Consider the following 24106-nt stretch of genomic DNA (forward strand, 5'->3'; position numbering starts at 1 on the left):
CTCTTAATGTTTTCGTTTTTATAAAAAATTTAAAAATTAGTGTAACTGGTAGGTCGCCATTGTTGTTGAAGACGTAATGCACTCTGGGCGGTGACGTCCCTGGGCAGCACTGCCGTACTTCCACAGTGTCACTCATTAGCTACATAACTATGTCGTCGGTTCTGCCTTTCCAATTTGATCCTGAGCGAAAAAGTAATGAGCACGACAGCAATGTCGATAATTCCCAAAACGAGCAGCAAAAACAATTAAATGAAGGTCTCCAGCGGGATTCGAACACTGTTTTCAGTGTGACAGACGAACGCGTAGACCACAGCACTACTATATACGTCCGTGTGGCAACAGAGTCATTATTTTCTTTATAAAGCAATCGTAACCTATATGCGTTGTCTGTCTGTGCGGTAAAATCTGAAAGGGAAACGCAACTGAATAGAAAGTGCGGCTGGCTTGACCACAGCATTAGAAAACGCAGGTCAGTTCAGACAGCAAGCAGACAAAAATAACATAGGGATTGCGAAAAAGGGTTTATTGAACACACAAAAAAACTGGCGATTGCGAAAAGGGAGACACAAAAAGGGTCTGTGTCAATAGGCCGGGATAAAAAAAAAAAAAAAAAAAAAAAAGGAAAACCACGGTGAGAGGCAGACAATGGGGAAAGAAACAAGGCAATGGTGCAACTAGCAACTAAGGGATATACAAACTGTCAAATGGCAGCAAGTTAATATCTCGGCAATCCACCTAGGATCGGTTTAAAGACACTGCTGATGAGCAGAAATTGGATGCAGGTATAACGTTGGTAACTCATCCCACATTTCTATAACAAAACAATATGACCAGCAAAATGTGACAAAATCATGCCAGTCGTCATACTAGCTTTGATTGCTAGCTAGCACAGCTATTCTCCCAGTCCAGCCCAACCGCATCATCACCCACAGCGTGCATTGCGCGCGTAAAACATGGCGCCCTCCGTAGGTCAAAATGTGTACTAAGTATTATAGATTTCTAAATCAATGGTAATAATATATGTGTTTCTAATAACATATTTTATTAAATAGAACAATTGTGGCTTATTACAGCCTACATATCTATAAGTCTTTAAAAAAATATGCATATTTCAACAGCACTTTTTTAACCGGGTCTGGTGGTACGTTTGAAAGTGCAATATCTACATGCAACTAAGGCTGCAGCTATTGATTATTTTAGTAGTCGATTAATCGATGAACTATTTAGTTCGAATAATCGAGTAATCGGATAAGGAACATAAAAAAATAAAATACCTGAGCTGAGTTTGAGCTGTCCCTGCTCTCTGCACTCCATTGTATTCTTGTTTGTTTCTTTGTTTGAACTGTATTTCAGATCAGTGGCTTTTGGCAAGACTTTTTAAGTGCATTGTTAGGTCCAAGTTTAAAATTTCCTGTCAGCTTAACATTTTTATTTGTATTTATTTATTTTTCAAAAACATGGTGGGCCACTGGTGGGCTTCTCTGCCACCAGGCTTTGCAAGTTTTCAGGGTGAAACTCTGGATATAGAACGTGTCATGATAACACGCTAATTGCCAGGACTTATATGAGAATTAGTAGCGTCAGTTGTTTTTTGCTTGAGAATAGAGAAAAAGAAGATTCACAAAGCGGAATCATTGTTGCATCACATATGAGGTATGTATGGTTGTCCAAGTTGAATTGCTAAGAACAACCGTGGCCACTCCAATTCCCTTTTGGTAGCATAGCAACAAGAGCGATGGAGGAAAATACAGACAACAGTATTGTCCCAATTACCAAAGAGCGCACAGCCAGAGGGCGTGAACAAGTTTCTCAAAAGGAATTATTCACTCTTTCACCTTGCTATAATCTTTGTTAGGGGAATTCACCTTTAATGTACCACAACTGAGGTTCAGTAATTAAACTAACATTCTTAATTCATGCAGGCACAATGTGTTTTGTTCCGCTGACTCCCACTGGGGCAAAGTGCGCTATTAAAAGGAAGCTCCTGATTAAAAATGTCCAGCAAATCACAAAAGGAGAAAAGCGGAAGAGACTCCAACAGCATTTGTAAGACATTATTACCACACCTTTCACTTCCCATGGATTCATGTCATCTGAAATTCATTCCAAATGCAAAACATCTCTCTCTGCTTCCCTCTGCATGAAAACAAAAACACTTGCCTTAGCTACCTTGTCCTGATTTGACCACACAGCCCCATTAGCTTACACTTGAGGTGGAAAGCCGCATGAAAGCCCAGTCACAACAACGGTGAAAACAACAACAAAACTGCACACTTCATTCCCGGGAAGCCTCAAGAGCTTCGGGCCCCGCTAGAGATGGGGGAAGGGCATCAGCATCAATCAGACGGCTATGATCTGTTCCACTATCTGGGCCTCCACATCTGACAAAAAGCTTGAAGGTTTCTCTACGCTCAACTGATGAGTGGACTATAAAAAGCTCTTTGCTTAGCTTGTCAGTTCTGATAACATTTGAACTTGAGGGGGAAAAGAACAGGACAAACAGTATATGGGGAAAAATTGAGATAAATATCCGTGTCCACTGGTTTAACCCTTTATATGGCACTCGTTTAAATCGCTGGCTGCCAATGACGGCACTAGACGTCCAATCCATGTGCGTGACAATGCGTTACTCTCACTATGCCCGTCGCCAAACGCAGAGCTTTACGTCACCAAAAGTTGAAGTCCATGTATCTCAAACAAATTCCGGTTCACGTAACATACTCTAGCAACTTTATTCTTGTCATTTAATGACTTTTTTCTTACTTAAATCTTCTAATATTACCCTCAAAGTTTTGTATTGATACGTTGAACGTTGGTAAAAGTCTAAGCCTGTGAAAACAAACAACTACGGGTTCATCTAACATAAAAATAAGCAACAAAACCCCTTAAATCTTGTATTATTACGATTTTTATCCTTTAATATTACAACTTGTGGTAATACCGTAATTTCCCGAATATAAGGCGCACCCGTGTATAATGCGCACCCCAAATTTACTTGTAAAATCTAGGGAAAATTATTGTACCCGTTTATAACGCGCACCCTAATTTTAGCACCAATAAATAGAAGAATACAAGAAAACAGAGCTTGTGTACAGATACAGAGATGTCATTTTACTGACTGGTGAAACAGCACAAGCATAGCACATTGGTAGTTCAAAACATTAACGTGAACTGACAATATTTACGGTAATAATATGATTTGACAACTTCTCCAACTTACCAGAATCTAGGAGAAAACAAAACAGATGTGACTTTTCTTATAAAGGCTGCTGTATAACTTGCTCGTTTCCTCATGATGAATAAATGTTTCTTCCATGGATTGATACGGTAAAATGAAAGTGAGAACGTAAGTCGGAAATCCGTGAGAGCTCATAGCTGTCAACACGACAGTAACCAAAGGAACTATTGTTATTTGGGTTTGAGTTTCCCGAGGGACCGATATAGTTGACGGACACAGGAAGTGTGTGTCCTTACATTTGTTAAGGTCCGAATTGCGGAGCTGCAATAAACGTCGACTCAAATGAGTTCAAGAAACTAAATTCTGTGCTTTATGAAGAGTGAAAAAAGCAGAATTTAACACAGACGAAATCATTCGGCCGATTAGAGTGAAGTATTACCGAAACAAAACGGTGACGTCACGTACCGTAATGGTCGACAACGGGTCGCCGCATACGTTTCTTCAACACAACGTGGCCGTGTCAATGAAAAAAAATCGGTTTATATATATATGTAATACATATATATTTCTGTCTCCATCCATGTACCCGTTTATAATGCGCACCATGAGTTTACCAGTTGATTTTGGGGAAAAAAAGTGCGCGTTATATTCAGGAAATTACGGTATTACAATTTCTCGTCAATGCTAAAATCTGTCGCAGAAAGATCAACTCAGTTATCTTCTCTACAGCGCAAAAATGTTACACGTGATATCGCTTGCGTGGCCTATGTTGTTAAACTGGAACACATTGTACGATGAGAAAAAAAAAAAAAAACACGGCCAGTCTGAATTAGAGCTGTCCTGACTAGTAGACGTTGTCGACGTCATCAATGACGTAAATGCATCGACGGGCAAAACATACCGTTGACGGGTAATGACGGGTTAAAAAAAATACATTCAGATAAAGTTTAGAATGGCGGGCGCTCGCGATGCAAACGGTTGTTACTGGCACCGCCAAGGGGGCCACTGTTATTTCAATGTGACCGGCATTGTCAGATTGAGCAAAGAGGAAGAATGTGGGCGAGCGAGAGAGAGGGAGAGAGCGATAGCGAGCGAGATCGGTGAGTTGGGAAAGTGCGCGGGTAGCGCGGAGTTCAGTTGCTCCATCCCCCACGTTTTTGTTTTGGTCAATAAAAGTATCCATAAAGAGCAATCCCACGCCTCTTGGTGTTTTTAATGTACGCCGCCAATTTCCTGAGGAGGAAATCGGACGAACCGACGACAACGAGCCAAGTGAATCGCCGGTTCACTCCTCAGTACGGCGAGGAGTTGAAAACACCGCCAAATACCAAAAAGGGCAGAATTGGTGTCACGTAGAGCAGGGCGGTAAACCGAAAATTTACCGTCACCGAAATTCTTAACGATGACCGACGTAATTTTGACCATGTCGGTAAATTCGGTAAATTAATAAAACAAGAAAATATAGTATTTTCATCCCGCTTTGATTCTGTGTTGTTCGTCTATGTTCATTCCCCTTTAAGAAAGCAGTGAATGTGCTTACGTAGGGAGTCACGTGATCATCAGCATGCCAATCAAACAAAAGCCCGGTAAGCTAACGCTAGCAGCTAACGCTACAAGCAAAACGTGATGGAGTGTGGCTTAAGGGAGGTTCACCAAACTTTCAACCGACATTTAGTAGACTCTTGGTGGCATCCAGACGGGCTTTCACCCGCTGTCCTCCTTTGTTCTCACGATTTCCGGAGATGGTGCTTTCAGTGCTTTCTACTGGTAGCCAGGCTAACGCTAGCTAGCGGCTAACGCTACAAATGAACGTTATGGAGTCTGATAGCGGCTCTAACCTTGTCGAAACGGCTGAACTTAATGAGTGGATTGGGCACGGACTGCATCTAGCAATTACTATGTGGCGTTATTTTGTATCTGTCTGTGTGTGATTCCTCTGATAGCTTTTGTGATGGTTAAGCATTCAGCATAAAGTACAATCCAATGGCGAAACTTATAATGACCGAGAAATGGCCCCAGCTATTTTTATTGTACGTGCATTTATTAAAAAATGCACTGGGGGGAAAAAACCCTTAAACCATAAAGTAAACACTTGTATTTAATAATTATGTCACAGCAGCCATTAACAATAAGTTGTCTGAAGTGTACTGTTCAAGCTGCAAGTCATTTGTGTTACAATTACATGTTTGCACAGGCATATTGATTTTGACAATGTACATTGTTCAAGTCATACACGCTGTTATAAATGTTCATACTTGAATTCTTATTGCTTACAATACATTTTTATAAACAATGTTTAGACTGCATGTACAATTGTTAAATACAGTATATCAAATTGAATGCTGGTAAATAAATCAACAAGAAATAGTTAATCTGTATTTCATGCATTGATTCAGATTTTCAAATTATATAACAGTCTGCTTGGGCGAATTTATCGTCATTTATCGTTATCGAGATAAATCTGCTCAATTTATCGTGATACATGTTTAAGGCCATATCGCCCAGCTCTAGTGTCACGTGAAAGTGGCATAAAGCCAAAAAAGCGGACCAGAAAAGCCAGAGCCTTGAATTATTTCAAGGAAAATATGGAGGGTGCGACTGTGTACTCTTTGCTAAGCTGAGCTCGCATACCACTGTAGCACATCAGCTGTGAACGAACACTTGAAGCGCCGTCACCCAAGAAAATTTTCGAAGACAACAAGAAACAACAAGCTAGCGGATTGTAAGTCTATACAACGTTCTAATGGTTTTTTTTTTTTTTAAAATTGAAGTTGCCTTTATGTGTCGTATCAACATGCATTTTTATTTGATAAAATTATATAATATTTAATTATTAAATTTATTAGGATCATGGAAGCTCCCACTTGGGGGGGCGGGGGGATATATATATATATATATATATATATCCTGTATATACATAATATAATAAAAATATATATGGAAACAGCACTGGCCTGCTCACTATAATCCATGACTGCATTAATGTTAAGTTACTTTATATTATAAAGTATTATTGTGTATATACATATAGTAGTATACTATGAAATTAATACTATTTATTTATTTTTGTTACTATGACTATGTGTGCCTTTCATTCAAAATAATTGTGGTAATATTTCAGTGTGCCCTCTGCTTTGTCTATTTTCAGGTTAAAACAAACAAAAGTTAAACAGTTTTCCCCTTCCCAAAAAATGCGGAATGCACACCAGAAAGAGCATCTGAACTCACACAAAGTATTCTGAAAATAGTTGTCCGGGACATTGCAATTTATTTTAACAATATAGACAATGACATACCACAAAAAAAGATTTATTTTTTTTTAGAAGTAGCGGTAGTTAATGCCAGCAGCATTTGACCTCATTGTTTGTGATTTATTATTGATATTTATGGTATTTATTTACACGTTAACAAAGAATTTAGGTGTTCCAAAATGTTTTTTATGAATTAATAAGTGTCAACAAAAATTTCATTCTTAAATTAGTAAAAAAATTATTAGATTAGTCGACTAATCGTAAAAATAGTCGGCTGACTAATCGGGAGGAAATTAGTCGTTTGGGACAGCCCTAGTCTGAACGCACCATTAGTATTGGGACCTACATCAATGATCCCCAACCACCGGGCCCGGTAGGTAGCACATTTGCTACCAGGCCACAGAGAAATGATAAAAATATTTGTTAATGACCGCAATCTGGCCTGTGCCTCTCCACACATCAATATGCCTGTGTGGACTAATCCGAGTAGAAATTTGTGTACGTCACCCTCTAGTGGTTGGCTGCCATTACTGGGGTGTTTGCACAACGATAGCAACCCAGTGTCAGTCAATGTTAACAGTAATGTAAGTTGCTGTTGGCTGTGTGCTGCAGGTGGGAGAATCTATCAATCAATCAAATTTATTTCTATAGCCCTTAGCAATGACGAACAGGGTGCTTCCGATAATTCTGCTCTGACTAGTTTTGTCTTCAATAATGATGTAGGCGCAAAGCCTGTCGCGATATGCAATAAGTCAATTTATTGTAGGGTGAATAAAAATGAGGGCGGCAATTTTGCTATGCGCACTCGGCACACATGCGTGTTGATTGCATATGAGACTCCAGTTCCTTTCACAGATGTTTATCAACACACCATAGAATTAAAGTTCAGACATACAAAATAAAGAAACACATCAATATTGAACACTGTAAAACGTTAGCATTGCTACACTGAGGCTAATGGACAAAAGACAATGTACTAACCATTTAGCCTGTTACAAAACATTGGCAGTCTTCTCCAAAACGCAAAATTGCAGTTAAAAGGTGACACTTCAATCATGAAAACTTGCTGGTTAACAGCATTTGCAAACGTTGCGAAAAAAAAATCTATTACCGACACTGACAAGTGCACTTTTTTTTTTTTTTTTTGCGGAGTGTAAAGCTTACAGTTAGCGGCTTAGCAAACGAACGTCCGGTGAACTTTCAAAATAAAAACACGTCATGTTCATCAATAATCTCACATACTTCAGATTATTCACTAAGAATAGCTTTAAAATGACACCCATTATACAAAGAATAATTTGGGTTCAAATTTTCTACCATGTGCACCTTTGTAGGACAAGATGACATTCATTTTGGATTAAATAAACACTTTTGATGGGCTCTAAATGGCAGAGAACAAAAATGGCATTGGTTTCTCACCTGTTTTATATTCTGCACTTAGCTGGCTCTCAAATGACTTGTTATGCATTGTGTATGTGAGTTTTAAAAAATATATTTTTAATAGTTTTTATATTTACTGTAATTTTCTGCCACACATTGCCAGTCCGCGGAAAAAAGGCGCACTTCACACCGGTCCGTGGTGCAAAAAAGGTTGGGGGACCACTGACCTACACAATCCAAAATGTGATGTCCACAAATGCGGATGCCAGGTCTATATGAAGTTTTAAATTAACGACAATAGTCACTTGTCCCATGAAGGGTTAAGAGCGACGCTTTCAAGCAACAGTGAGCAGCTTATAAAACTATCATCAAGAACTATGACTGTCCTTTGTGTGGCTGTCATTTGTGGTAAAGCATAAATGGCTCAGACAAAGCACTGTTGGTGAAACAGCCACCACCTACAAGCATCATCTTTAAACAAGCGACTTCTCACTCGAATGCCTTTAAGTGGGTAACCTTGTAGTCATGGGAACACTAATGTCTGCCATGCTGGACTGAAGCTCAAAGTCAGACCAAACGCCATTAGCGTTGTATGGGAAGAAAATACACCATTTTAGCGCTAACATTTACTCTGGTGTTCACTCTATGTATGTTTCCACTACAACAAATGAATAAAAATGTTATTTTTATACAAAAAGGAAACAGACATGGTACAATTCATGTGTGGCTAATGGCAACGCTGAAAATAATACCTCAAATTTAAATCAAATTTTAATAATCATATTAATACACATATATGCATCATGTAGAGCCGAAAACAGACACTTGTGCCCCTTTCCCACTGAAACTAGTGGGTCAACGCGAGTTTTTTCCAAGCCGATACAAACCACTAGCAATTGGCATTTGGCACCTTTCCCATTAACAAAAAAAGCCTTGTCTTTTTTTTTTTCACCCGTCCAACCCCCCACTCCTCCTCAGCCATGAGTAAGGTTACGTGACGTCACCACGCTAAGATGCGCGTCGACAAATGCGACCGAATTCATTCAGTTCAAGGAAGTAAACAATGCAGAGCAACATGGAAGCCTCCTTTCTCCACGGATGGAAAGGAGCTGGCAGGTCTCATCATCTTTCCAATGCTTGGACATGTTGTTCAATGTGGTGCGCTACTGGCTCCTTCTTCTTCTACTAGCTTTGTTGTGAGCATCGAGGTAACTACGGTTGTGGGGCGTGTTAAATGGGAGGCGACTGGCACGTTGTTATGACGCATCACGTAAGAGCCTACGTCACCACGTAGATTAGAGTGTTGACTGTTGACCCGGGGTTTTGCTTTCACACTACATGACGATCAGAGCCGAGGTGATTTTAACGCGGGTCGCTTGGCGGGTTGATTGACAAGGGTCGAGGCGGGTCGCTGATTGACGCCGGACGGGCAGACGACGTCGCCACCGCTGATGGGCCACCCGAGGAAGGGTGCCAAATTCAAAAACTAGCCGCTGTCTGTCATGTATCCATCGTGCAGCGCTTTGTTTACATTTGCGGCAACAATGACACGTGCTTTACGGCAGCTAAGCCGATACAAGGTAGTTTGAGCTCGCATCCCCACGTGTGTGTTGTATTGTGCCTGAGTCTTGTTAACCAAATAAAGGCAGCGTTAACAAAAGTCATCTGACCGCTCGTCATTTTACAGTCAACACTCTGAGAGTTCGCAACTTCGCATTTGACAACATACGTGCCGCGTACCTCGTCGCCAGCTGTTTGCTTGCCATTCACCTTTGCATTTAATCACTATTTTGTTACATTCCCGCTTTTTCGGTGAGGTATTTTGTGTTCATTCGTTATTGGATCGTTTTTGTTCACCACTGTAAATAAGAGCACCACAACAGTAGAGGTAAACTGTAAACTGCCGTTTTCGTTCAACCCGTTTTGTTTAGTGTAGAAGCCAGGGTAGTGGCTGTCTTGTTATTTCCTTTTTACGATCAGGGTTTACTTAGCGGGTGGGGTTTGAGTGTAGTTTTATTGTTAGTTGTTTTGGCCTGGGCTTACGCTGAAGTCGGCTTCTTCCGCATTTTGTATATTTTGTTCATTGCGACTTCGACTTCTGTGAATAAATTTGTGTCCACTCGCAACCTGTGTGCGTGGCTCGTTTTATGTTACGCCCTTAGCGAGCCGTCCGAGGGACGTAACAGTGGGATTATGGGATGCATGAGCGGGCATTCCGTGCTTGCGTTAAATGCGTCACATATTTTAACGTGATTAATTCAAAAAATTAATTACCACCCGTTAACGCGCTAAATTTGACAGCACTTTACATTACGTCAGAAACTTGTTCGGTACGCCTCCGTTCCGAACCGAGGACCACGCACCGAAACGGTTCAATACAAATACATGTACCGTTACACCCTTAGTAAATCGGTCTCATATGAAATGTGCAGACACTTTTAATCCCTCTTAATTTCCGCCACATTCCTAATTATTTTACTAATGTAAGTTTAAGGGATATGTCAACCATTGTGTCAACAGGCAATATTTCTGCATAACACTTAGAAGCCGTAATAGCACAAATAGTAGCTTTATTGAAGAGTCAAAAACCTAGCACAGCTATAGAATGTACTGTATGTATATTTTATGGTAGGCGGATCACTAATCATTAGAGCTGGGAATCTTTGGGCACCTAACGATTCGATTACGATTCAGAGGCTCCGATTCGATTAGAAAATGATTATTGATGCACCCCCCTCCCTTTTTTATTTATTTTTTTCCTTTAATGTTTTGTACATTAGTTCCAAAATTGTTCAAAAATCATCTCAGGCTAAATCAAACTACTATTTCAGTATCAAGTTAACATATAACAGTAAACAAATATACAAAAATAACAGTAAATAAAATACTCCAGTCCCCATTCTGTATCAGCAGCTTTAAACTACATTCAATTAATTGAATGTTGTGAATCAACCGTTACAGTTGTTAAAATTGCTCCCAATATTCCATAATTTCCCTTCTGTCTACTTTTGAAATGTCAAAGTTTTAAAACTGTTTCATCATTAAGACAGATTCAAGACAAGATTTTGCCGATTTAGGAGTATTTTAGATAAAACGTTAATTAGGTTCGCTACAACAGGGCCTTCTAGAGAAGTCTACTGCTTTAAGATGGCGGTTGTTTACTAACGCCGGCAAGTCTGTCATTTCGCATCTCTGTTCAATAATACAGTGGGGAGAACAAGTATTTGATACAGTGCCAATGGGAAAACCCACTGGCAGTGTATCAAATACTTGTTCTCCCCAATGTACATGTTCTAACACCGCCGTTGTCTGTCATTTTGCATCTAGTTCTACATATATATGATATCTACTGTCGCCGTATGTTTGTAGCAACTAGCAACTGGGTGTTGTTTGTAGCGGCTGTCGGCCCCAGTCAGGTATGATTGTTTTTTTTATCTAGCGGCATTAGTTGAACATGATATTTACTCTCGGTCCGCTCCTCATTGCGTCCCAAAGACCGCGCTGTTTTTCTTCCGCTTTACCTGGTAATTTAAAAAAATCTGAATTTGTTTGTGAATTGTTCTCGAATCTTCCACGGCCGAATCGCAAATAATCTAAGAATCGGAAATTTCGCACACCTCTACTAATCATCCAACTGTTATTTACAGATGAGTACAATCACGTGAATGTGTGGATCAGTGAAGTCATATCTGGTGCGAATAATAGGATTGGTCTTGCATAATAGAATCGCTATGATTTTCATAGTCTAATGTATAAGGAAAAAAAAAACATTCACTGCTGTTTTCCCATCTGCACTGCAATCCGAAATCAACATTTTAAGCGACCATGGATTTCCAAGCTATGTTAAACTGAATAAAAGATGTTTCATTTAACAAAGATCTAGGAAATAGAATATTATCTTTACATATGTATTAAGATTAATCGGATCTTGTGATGACATCTGATATTTTACAATGTAAAACAGCCTACTGTATTACCTACTGTACCTACAACATTAAACAGCCCTACATTTAGACTGGGAGATGTTTTGTGCTTCTTCATGGACCAGGACAGACAGTCCAGCCGATTCCATTACTATCCCTCTCTTGGTGTTTATTTGGCACAAATGCAAAACATAGATTTGAAAAAAATATTTTGCCAGAATAACGAACTGGTTATTATAAGAATTATTACATTATCATATATTTATTCTATCACCAACTGGGATTGCATATTAGCATATGGGTTACCTTTGTCTAAAGGCCAAATTATACCGGACGCATTTGCAGTCCGGGTCCAGCAAGATATAGCGCCGAAGCCAATCCGTGTCCATTCTATCCTATTGTTAAAATTATAACAGGCCGCATCAGCGATACAAATTGATTGCGGACCATCTCCGATGGGCTTGGGCTATTTTCTATTTTCGCCGGAGACGCATCTGTCAAAATGGGTGGAGTCAGGTCTTGAGTCAAAAGGCCAGGTGCTTGGTTTCAACACCAGCGAACATGGACAAAGAACACTTCATCATTAGGGTTGGGCATCGAGCATCGATGGGACCCGGTTCTAACACTCTGGTTCTCCCGGAACCGTTCGAATTTTAAAATTTCGATTCCATGTTTCGATGCCCTGACCGCCGAGCGGGAAAAAAATGCTGCCAAAAAACACAAAGAAGAAGCCACAAGAAGCGTGTGTTTGTGCATTGCAACATGATTACAATCATGGACACGCTGCGGCGGCGCTCAAACGTTTGGCTTAACTTTACAAAATATAAATAAATAAATAAATAACCAGTCAGCTCTGTGCAACATTTGCAACACAACTACAGTGCCCTCCATAATTATTGGCACCCCTGGTTAAGATTTATTTTTTAGCTTCTAATATATTTTTTTTAAATTCAAATAATATGGGACCTTAATGGAAAAAAGAGGAAAAATCCAACCTTCAATACAAGTGCATTTATTCAGTAGGGAAAAAATCCCACATAAAGAAATAATTATTTGACATTAAATAATGTGTGTCACAATTATTAGCACCCCTGGGGTTAATACTTTGTACAACCCCCTTTTGCCAACAAAACAAGGTCTGGGGACTGAGATGGACATGGAAGGAGCTTGATTTTGTGTCTGGTGAACCATTTCTGTGTAGATTTGGCCATATGTTTAGGGTCATTGTCTTGCTGAAAGACCCAGTGACGACTAAGCCTGTCGCAATGTGCAATAATTCTATTTATCGCACGGTAAATAAAAATGAAGGCGTTAATTTTTCCGCTGCGATTTATTGCCTCGCGTGCACCCGCTGACGTGCTGTTAAAAGTTTGGCTTCCTTGTTACCAACTACGCAAAATGCATTTTAGTTCGTTTTTAGTTTAGTGCAGTTTAAGTTTAGTGCAGGTGGAGGAAAAAAAAGAAAAGGTGACAGTGCAGGTGGAGGATAAAAAAGGTGACGCTTATCATTGAAATGAAGATGTGAATGACGGCAAAATATAAACATGGTGTCTGCATCCATGAACTGGGTCGTAGAATGCCGATCTCGGCCGGCGGTCCCCCTCCGTTCGCCAGTCTTTATAAGTTAAGGTGACAGTTCTTATTGTGGTAAAATCGCCTAAGAAATCGCCAGCTTCGTCAGGTTTCAAATCATTTATTCCATTAACTCGACGGGTGTCCACTGCTGTTGACGCCAGGATCGAAACAGAAAGTAAAATAGCGCTCTCCTGCTCACCGTCAGCCTCGCGGTGCGTTCAGGTACAGCAAAAAAAGTCCGCCACATTAGAAGCCGATTCGTTACATTATTACAGGTACTGTACTGTATTATTGTTATTATTGCTATTATTATATTATTGCTATTCTGATTTTTATTCATATTTTATTTGTTTTGCTCTGTGTAATTGCTATTTGCAATAGTAACAGCAGTATTTATTACGGATGTAGTGTGGGTTTTTGGGCTGTGGAACGAATTATTCATTCATTCATTCATTTTCCATGCCGCTATGTCCTAACGAGGGTCGCGGAGTATTCTTATGGGAAAATCCTGCTCGACATACGACCATTTTGACTAACAAACAAGCTCCTGGAAGGAATTAACTTCGTATGTAGAGGTACCAATGTATTACACATGGAACGCCATAGCAGAAGCTATGAGGGGAAACGTTTTCATTTGCCTAGATGCTTAAATTATTAAGTGGAATTTTATTTTTCTTAAAAACACATTTTATTTCTTCTGTGTTTCTGTGCAAGTATTAATATTGTGGTCTTTTACTTAAAAGAGGCATGGTCTATTGTTTTTAGTTGTGATTTCCTAAAAAGTATTTTTGAATTTAAGAGTAAACATTTATTGCGTTTAAATGGGTGTACATGATCTATTAATATATACTGTATTCTCAGTGTTATTGTATTTTTTATTTTTTTTTTAATTTGGGGGGTGCAATAATATCGCATATCGCAATAATTTATTAAATAAATTATCGCACACTAAAATTTGTTATCGCGACAGGCCTAGTGACGACCAATCTTCAGCTTTCGGGCTGAGGGCAACAGATTTTGATTTAAAATGTCCTGGTATTTCAAAGCATTCATGATGCCATGCACCCTAACAAGGTTCCCAGGGCCTTCGGAAGCGAAACAGCCCCACAGCATCACTGACCCACCCCCATACTTCACAGTGGGTATGAGGTGCTTTTCAGCATGCGCATCTTTCGTGGCACGCCAGACCATAGAGTGTTTGTTGCCAAAAAGCTCAATTTTGGTCTCATACAAAAATACACACGGTCCCAGGCTTCAACTGGGAACGTGTGCTTTGGTCAGATGAGACCAAGATATATCATGCAAAGGTGGCTGCACGACTGGCTTCAATATAGCCTAAGTGCCAAGTTAGCGGAGTGCTACGTAGTTTACATGCTGCGCAGCCAGAACCAGGTAAGTAGAACAATACATTACATCTGTCTTCTGCTGTCCCAGCGACCCGACCCATTAAGCAGTAGATGATGGATAGATGGAATAGTATGAGAATAAATCGTATTATTATGTCAGGCTATTGGCGATATCACATGTAAAGAGAACGAGATGCAAAATGACAGACTCGGCGGTGTTAGAACATAAAGAAAACTAGATGCGAAATGACAGGCTCGCTGGTGTTAGTAAACAACCGCCATCTTAAAGCACTAGACGCCTTAAAATCAACAGTACTAAAAGGATTTTTGTTTTGGAATCAGTTGTGTTGCTTATTCAGAAAGCAGCAGCAATATGAAGCATTCTATTATTTTTTAATGAACTCGTAGCAGTGAAAACAAGGCATCAAATCACAAAGCATCCTAGCCAGATGCGCTCAACTCTTCTTCTCCGTATTATACGTACACACTCCTACAGTGCCACTCACTGGCCTAACTGGTATTGTCACAACATAAACATTGCATGTATCAGTAAAAACGACAGAATTGGTTTTACAAATAAGGAATTCTTGTTATTTTGCCTCATCTACATCAAATTATAATCAATAGAAGAATTTATACTAATGCTTCGTTTTAGCTCCCAGCTAAGGTATATGTATGGCAAAAGAATATAAGTAAATGTTTTCTCCGTGAGCTTTTGAAAAATAAACATCTTTGTGTAAGTGCACTCCTGTGCAAAGAAACTTCATCACATTCGAGTTCAAAGATATTTATGATATTTATATACAAGTTAAAAATAACCCTGTGAGAAGTGCATATAATTCATAAATTTTATATTAATTGTATTAATAATATCCATAATAAATAATAAAAATGCTAATAATAGATTTTAAATTCATATAAATAATAATAATGATGATAACAATAAATTCATATATCTATATATATATTTTTTTTAATCGAGAAGTTAATACATTAATATAAACTAATACATTTTTAAACTATAGATTTTTTGAATCGGAATCGAGAATTGTTTGGATCCGGAATCGAAACATGGAAGCGGAATCGTTCAGTTTCAAACGATTCCCAACCCTATTCATCATGGAGGTGGAAAGTCACAAATTAGCAGCAGATGCTTTATATAACGGTTAGGGTTTAGGGTTAGGGGTTAGGGTTTGGGTTTTAAAAAGGAAGCTGCATGGAACGCCATAGCAGAAGCTATGAGGATGGATGGTGAGTTTTTAATGCAACTCATGTAATTTGAAACAGTAAATAGTGTCACAAACTCAGGGTAAAAGCAAAAATGGAAAAAATTGTCAAATCAAGTCCACCCCTCTCTCTGCTTCTCTGTTGAGTACAGACTCATTGTGTTTGTCCTTGTTTTTAATGTCACATTATCGCGAGAGCTCACAATGGCATGGAGCTGCCGGGCCACAGTTGTGCGAAGCCTGTATGTTTTGTCCTATTTTTGACATACTGCGGAGCACGCAGTCAACACCGCGATTGGCGGATTTGTACCGAAGACGCGTCCGGTATAGTTTGACTTTAACCGTAACCACAAGGTGAGGATGAATACTTATCAGCTTAGTTTATGCAAGCCTTTCAAACAATGCACATAACACAATTCTTTAGCAGTACATAGGGCTATGTGGAATGGGCAAGACAAAATGGAGCAAACAGCAGAAGCACTGCTGTCCAAGGAGCAACAAAATAACGTCAACGCTACCACATCTGCAGCGGATTCAAAATAAAACCAACTCCCTGTTGGCAATGAGGGTAATTCAGTCAAATAATGTAACACCAATGAACAAAATCGCAACGTTGAGTGGATGAGCCCTGTAAATTTTAAGCATAGCTATAATTTCCCATCCCCCACTCCCTCTTGCCTCTACAGTATATGAATTATGTAGGTACCGGAACTAAGAGGTGTTAGAAAATGGTGCAATGTTAACATTTAGAGAAATAGAGCTGTATGCAAAGACATCTTTCACATTAAACCCAGTGAGCCCCGACAGTGCTACATTTATGGCGGTCTAAAAATAGACACAATGGGCTACTCGGTAGCCATAGGGCCCATTTATCTTTTAGTGTACGTACAGTAAGTAGATTCAAGCATTCATATGTCAAAATGAAGGTTTGTATAGAACTGTACGGCATTAAGCATCACTTGAAATCAGAGGAAAAAGATCATTCAACACTTTAAATAACAGGATGTTGATTTGAATGTAGAAAACAAAAAGCAGCAATCTCCAGCACATGCGGGTGTGTGAAAAGAATGCCGCTGAAAAGCAGCCTAGCGGGGACCCCATTTTCTCCTGAACAGTCACCTCCTGACAGATGTGCAAACAAGACCTGGAAACAGCAGCCATTTTCTCTTGAACTGCTCTGCTGAGTAAAACCCGCCTTTGAAGCTTCTGGTTGGGCTGCAGTCTTGTGAGGGGGAGGGGCAGGCTTGGCTGGGAAGTGTGGGGGAGGGGAACCAGAAGCGAGAGAGGAATGGTGGAATGGGGGTAGGGTGATAAATAATGATCCTAAAAACAGGTAATCACAACAACAATTTGTGCACTTCATGGTGTGTTTTCCTCTCTGACATACAGCAGGACAACACAGGGGGGAACTGATAACACTGAAGACCACTGGATTTATATCAAACGACAGGCGGAAAACACTGCACTATTTCAGGGACATGACTTTTAAAGCGGGGGGGGGAAATGGTTTCCGCCAAAGCTCGCATTGCCAATTTCTGCGGTGCCCGTCTCTGTCGGAGTCACTCAGCAGCAGCAATGTAGGTCAGCAAATTACCCGCTGGTTAACATTCCTTTAAGTCACGATGGGTAAGGAAATTACCTGCTGATGATCAATGGCAAAGCTACCGGCTAGAGAGCTTTCTCTGACACAAAGACGTGGGTCACCCCTGACCTAGAAATACTTTAAGAGGGTTCACCATGAAACGGGACATTGCGGTTATAGCGTTACCACGGTTATGATACGAGGCCCAGTTTTTCAAAACATAAGCACTTTCTCTTTCAACATAACTACATTTGCTGTTGTTGCATATGGGCGTACCTGCTGTGTACTCTCTGCTCAATATATATGAGATGGTGACAAAAAAGGAGTCGCATGGGAGCATCTTAGCAAAGTTTGCCGACAGGACTTGTCTTACCAAGCAGTTGCTTCATTTCCATTACTTGTAGTAATTGTCAAAACCGAAATTATGCGATGAAATGGAAATGCTTGAATTTACGCGGGGGAAAAAAACAAAAATATCATTAAAAAGAATGCTTTCATGTGGTTTTTCAGACTTTTCGATACCAACACATTTCGCAAGAGTGCAATGGAAACTTTTCAAATTTATACACTATAGGAAGTGACATAACCAATCGCCTGATAACTTCTCCACACAACTTTTGGGCGTCCGTCTTCCTTCAGTAAAATCTCGTGTGATGAGAAGTCATGAGGGTTACGAGTTTTTTTCTTTCAAAACACAGCCTTCATTGGAATCGTCTATTTCAGATTTTTTTTTAGTTATCACTTTTTTTTTGTGAAAATCTAATTGAAACATAGCTAATGAGTGATCATGTTTTAGCGCCATTGACGGCAATAGTCCAATCTATTTTTCTGTCTCCCGAATGTATGTAATTTTACAATTTGCCATGACTTCTGGTTACGCTTTTAATTTTAGTATATTTCCTGTTCCAAGTGTTTTGCAATGTATGTAGCTTGAAGGCAGGCGAAAAGGAGTAACAGCAAATGTGAGTGTTTTGATCTAGTCTAGTGGCCCCTCTGGAAAACGCAACGCTCTAAAAGTTTTATTTTCTAAGGTGATCGGTTTTATTTTATTATGGTTAAAGGGAACGTTTTGCAGGGTTTTGATAATAAAAGACACCAAATCATAAGTCAAGTCTCACCCTAATATCTTTGTGCAATATAAATATTGAGGTATGCTTGTACTTTTGTAACTCTGCTGGTTGTTCTGTTTGCCTCTGTATTCATTTATTTACAGTGCCCTCCATAATTATTGGCACCCCTGGTTAAGATGTGTTTTTTAGCTTCTAATACATATATTTTTTTATTCACATAATATGGGACCTTAATGGAAAAAAAGAAAAATCCAACCTTCAATACAAGTGCATTTATTCAGTGGGGGAAAAAATCCCACATCAAGCAATAATTATTTGACATCAAATAATGTGTGTCTCAATTATTACCACCCCTGGTGTTAATACTTTGTACAACCCCTTTTTGCCAACAAAACAAGGTCTGGAGACTGAGATGGCCATGGGAGGAGCTTGATTTTGTGTCTGGTGAACCATTTCTGTGTAGATTTGGCCATATGTCACTTACAGTGTTTGTTGCCAAAAAGCTCAATCTTGGTCTCATCTGACCAAAGCACACGGTCCCCGGCTTCAACTGGGACCACTCTAAGTGGGTCTGGCGGGCCACTAAAGATGCGCATGCTGAAAAGCACCTCATACCCACTGTGAAGTATGGGGGTGGGTCAGTAATGCTGTGGGGCTGTTTCGCTTCCAAATGCCCTGGGAACCTTGTTAGGGTGCATGGCATCATGAATGCCTTGAAATACAGGGACATTTTAAATCAAAATCTGTTGCCCTCTGCCCGAAAGCTGAAGATGGGTTGTCACTGGGTCTTTCAGCAAGACAATGACCCTAAACATATGGCCAAATCTACACAGAAATGGTTCACCAGACACAAAATCAAGCTCCTCTCATGGCCATCTCAGTCCCCAGACCTTGTTTTGTTGGCAAAAGGGGGTTGTACAAAGTATTAACACCAGAGGTGCTAATAATTGTGACACACATTATTTGATGTCAAATAATTATTGCTTTATGTGGGATTTTTTCCCCCACTAAATAAGTGCACTTGTATTGAAGGTTGGATTTTTCTCTTTTTTTCCATTATGGTCCCATATTATTTGAATTAAAAAAATATTAGAAGCTAAAAAAACACATCTTGACCAGGGGTGCCAATAATTATGGAGGGCACTGTATTACTTGCATCTTCTTTATTAGCACTGTCTATTTTAGTTAATTTTTTTCTAGTAATTATTGTACGTCTTTTACCTCTGTGTCAAGCCGGCAAGCAAGCAACAACATTTCTTTGCCATATATCTCACTGCTGTGTTTTTTTAGTGTGCAATGACAATAAAGGGAATTCTGAATCTGAGTCTGAAACAACCACTTTGATGATTTTTGTAGCAACTTTCATGCGCCCGTTTCGCACTGTGCAACATGTGATTTGTTTTTAGGACTGCTTGGAAACAAGCTCGGTAATAAGCGATTATTGAGCAGATGTGAAAATGAGATAGCTTGCTCTCATGAATGACATGCCTTTAAATGAGGATATAAAATGGCCGCACCAAAAAATAAAAAGACATGAAGTCTCCACAGGGCAAATGGAATTTTGTGGAAATCGCCGGCCTCTACAAAAGAACACCAGTGCTGCCCTAGATGAGTTTTACGTGATGCAGTGCCATCAAGCAAGAAGCCATTACAGTTGGCTCATTTCAACAGCAGTATTGCAGAGTGCTTGCCTTTAAAATTGCCTCCAATCTGACTCGTGTCGACACTGCTGTTTTCCTTTCACAACAATCCTGTGAGATGTACCATATAAGGTCTTATTTCCATAATGGCAGACAGCTACATCATTTCACTGGCTCAAAGGGGAGGATGAAATGCATAAAATATGTTTTGACATTGAACAAATGTTCCCAAGGGATTAATCGCCAACAAGTCATCATTTATAGTGTTCTGACTCATTACCTGCCAAATATAAGTGAGGTGCAGTGGTACCTCAAGAAGGTCGAATGCTATACACATTAATTTTAATTACAAATGAGCGTTAATAAAGACGTATAAGGTGCTTACACATCTAATTCGAAACATTGTTACACAAGTACAAAATGAAATCAACCACTAATGTAATTTGCAAGGTTCAAACAAACATACAAGCTACCTTGTGACAAGCATACGACAGCTAATCAATTCACAGCCGGCTAATGTGAGCAAGCTAACATTCTAAGAATGTCTAAATTCTGTGTTCCTTTCAAGATGAAGGGGGATTTGAAAGGACAACGCCTGCTACAGAAGATCAAAAAGGAACAAAAATAATACGAGTGCAAAACATCGCTGAAAAGAACATCACACTTTTACTAAATCTTATACAGTACATGGATGCTTGAAAACATCCCTGACTGGCATTGCATTGAAATGATTCAGTCTTTCTGTTTGAAATGAGTTAGCCAACTTCAAGGTAACATCCCATTGTTTACTTCCCATACTCTTAACTGATTGGCTGCCATTGACAGTGATAGACATTCAATCCATTTGAACTTGGATGGCTGGCTGCCATCCTACCAGTTCAAAAAGACTGGACGCCTACTGGTGAAAAACTCATTAATATTCACAGCAAAATAATGAAAAGCGCCACATAATTAGACGTCTATCATTGTCAATGGCATTGCCATGCAATTTGTTTTATTACAAGTACTACAAAATTAAGATGAAACTATATATTTCAAGAGATGTCCTGCAATGCTCGCACAATTTCCAACCATATCCTATTTTTCATGAAATAGTCTAATATTGATGCTGTTGTGAGCAAAAACAGGCCAGCTTTATGTGTATACGACAGGATGGGGGTGGGTGGCAATGAATATATTGTGCGTGTGGAGGAGATTGCGAAACACAGACAGGGCCTCAGAGCAGCACACATACAATACATAATCGTCTGTTTTAATGGCTCTTAACAAAAGTCAGAGAGCTTGTTCAATATGGTAACCATCATTTTTTACTACGGATGCATCGAAATAACCATTCTTAGTCAAAAACGTGAAATAAATAATGCTTTAATTTTTTTCTTTTAATTATTAATTCTTTGCATGCATCATTTTTTTTGTAGATTTGACAAAGCATGAGCTCGCTAGTTAGGGATGTATTGGCATATTTAAATCAAGGGATTCATCAAATTAGTGCTGCAACCATTAATCGATTAAAAAAAATATTCAAATTAAATTTTTTTGCTTCGAGTATTCGTTTAATTGTAGTGGTGTTGTAATGGTTTGTTTTTGAAAGTGTTTGCATTTAGTTTCATTGATTTGGGTGGATACACTGCCCTCTAGTCGCCTCATTTTACGTGGCCAAATCCAGCTGCTCCCTGTTAAGACCAACATAAGCCAGGTTTTTTGTTTGAGCTAATGTTTTTTAATGCATTCGTAATTTAGTTTGAAGGTATATTTAGCAAATTTTTGTGGGAATATGTGTTGGAACTATTTGTTGAGAGCATTGTACAAAAAAAAAAAAAAAGTATTTTAGAGGCATTTAAGCTAATGGCCTTTTGCTATGTAAGTTAGTCAATTGTTCTTTTGTTGTACATATGTAGGGCCTTATTTATTTATTTATTTTTTTTCATGTTTATCCGATTACTTGATTATTCGAACTAACTAGTTCATTGATTAATTGACTACTAAAATAATCAATAGCAGCAGCCCAGTGTGTTATCAAGCGTAATTAAAATTTTAGGTAAGAAATAAGATTTTTTTTTAATAAGATCAAGAGGTTTTTGAGTGAAAACCGTAAAAAAGTTTTTTTTTCTAGTCAATTCTGAGATGCAATTGTTGACTGTTTTCAACAATCGAAAATAAAGACATTGATTGACTGAAAATGGTTCAATATTAGATGAAATGTCTTGTTTTCTCATGTATATTTATAATTGCTTCTTACCTAAAAAAAAAAGTTTTATCCGATTACTCGATTAATCGATAGAATTTTCAGTCGAATACTCGATTACCAAAATAGTCGATAGCTGTAGCCCTACATCAAATCTAGCAATGTATCACTTTTCACGCACAGAAAATACAGCCTCGGCTTTGATACAGTACATAACAAAATACAGGGGTTGGACAAAATAATGGAAAGACCTAACATTTTGGCATCATAAGAGTATCCGTATGGCCGGCAAAATCCCCAGACCTGAACACTATTGAGCATTTATGGTCAGTTTTAGAGATTCAATTAAGACGTTGCTTTCCACCGCCATCGTCTTTAAAGGAGTTAGAGGGTATTCTAACTGAAGAATGGCTTAAAATTCCTTTGGAAACTAGAGCTGGGAATCTTTGGGCACCTAACGATTCGATTACGATTACGATTCAGAGGCTCCGATTCGATTATAAAACGATTATTCATGCACCCCCCTCCTTTTTTTTTTTTTTTTTTTTTTTATACATTAGTTCCAAAACTGTTCAAAAATACACTCAGGCTAAACCAAACTACTATTTCAGTATCAAGCTAACATATAGCTGTAAACAAATATACAAAAATAACAGCAAATAAAAAAACTCCAGTCCCCATTCTGTATCAGCAGCTTTAAACTACATTCAATTAATTTAATGTTGTGAATCAACCGTTAAAGTTGTTAAAATTGCTCCGTTATTCCATAATTTCCCTTTTGTCTACTTTCGACATGTGAAAGTTTTAAAACTATTTTAAAGATAGATTCAAGTCAATATTTTACCGATTTGGGAGTATTTTAGATATAAATTTAATTAGGTTTGCTTGGAAGGTTCGCTACAACAGCCTTGCAGGGAAGTGTACTGCTTTAAGATGGCGGCCGTTTACTAACGCCCGCATCTAGCGTTTTGTAGATGTGCTGCTAACGCTATCGAATCTATAATGCATCTAGTCCTATATAAATGATATCTACCGTAACATTATGTGGATGGACTTTGTAGCAGCTTTTCGGCAGCAGTCAGGTATGTTGTTGTGTTTTTTATCTCGTGGCATGAGTTGAGCTAGAGCCGCGAGTTGATCATTGGCATTACCCGAGGGGCCGGGTAATGAGAAGCATGATGTTTAGCTACTTTCGCTCCGTTCTTCATTGTGCCGAAGACCGCGCGGCGTGCTGAGTGTGTTGTACTTTCGCTTTACTTGGCATATTTCAATAATCGGAATTTGGATGTTTGTGAATCGTTCTCGAATCTTCCACGGCCGAATCGCGAATAATCTAAGAATCGGAAATTTTGCACACCTCTATTGGAAACAATTCACAAGCTGTATGAATCAATACCTCAGAGAATTGAGACGGTAAATGTCACAAAAGGCGGACCTACTCAATATTAAATTATTTTTTTGTTCATTTTTTAAGGTGTTATTTTGTCCAACCCCTGTGGATGTAAAAGCAATACACGTACCGTATGTGCGCACATTCTATGCACACGTTTACACTTTTACAAACCTGGGGATACATAAAGTATTTCCTGAAAAGAAATGAGGTCAAAACTTTATCCAGTCATTATATTTTCCCGCTGGTCTAATTTCTGCGTTCTAATTTCTATTTTAACTTTTCAAATTTCTGACCAATACGTGTTGAAAATGACCTTGCGTCTTCGATGTTGCAATGTTAACCGATCAAAAATTAAAT

At 39.0% G+C, this 24106-nt stretch overlaps 1 protein-coding gene across 2 annotated transcripts in view; it reads right to left on the bottom strand.

The window, feature by feature from the left end:
* The window catches only part of LOC130926786 (F-box-like/WD repeat-containing protein TBL1X), a 92852-nt gene that overhangs the window by 47296 nt on the left and 21450 nt on the right, over positions 1-24106 (bottom strand). The gene's annotated exons all lie outside the window — the stretch shown is intronic.

This window comes from Corythoichthys intestinalis, chromosome 12 (assembly GCF_030265065.1).
Source record: "Corythoichthys intestinalis isolate RoL2023-P3 chromosome 12, ASM3026506v1, whole genome shotgun sequence".
Classification (NCBI taxonomy): Eukaryota; Metazoa; Chordata; class Actinopteri; order Syngnathiformes; family Syngnathidae; genus Corythoichthys; species Corythoichthys intestinalis.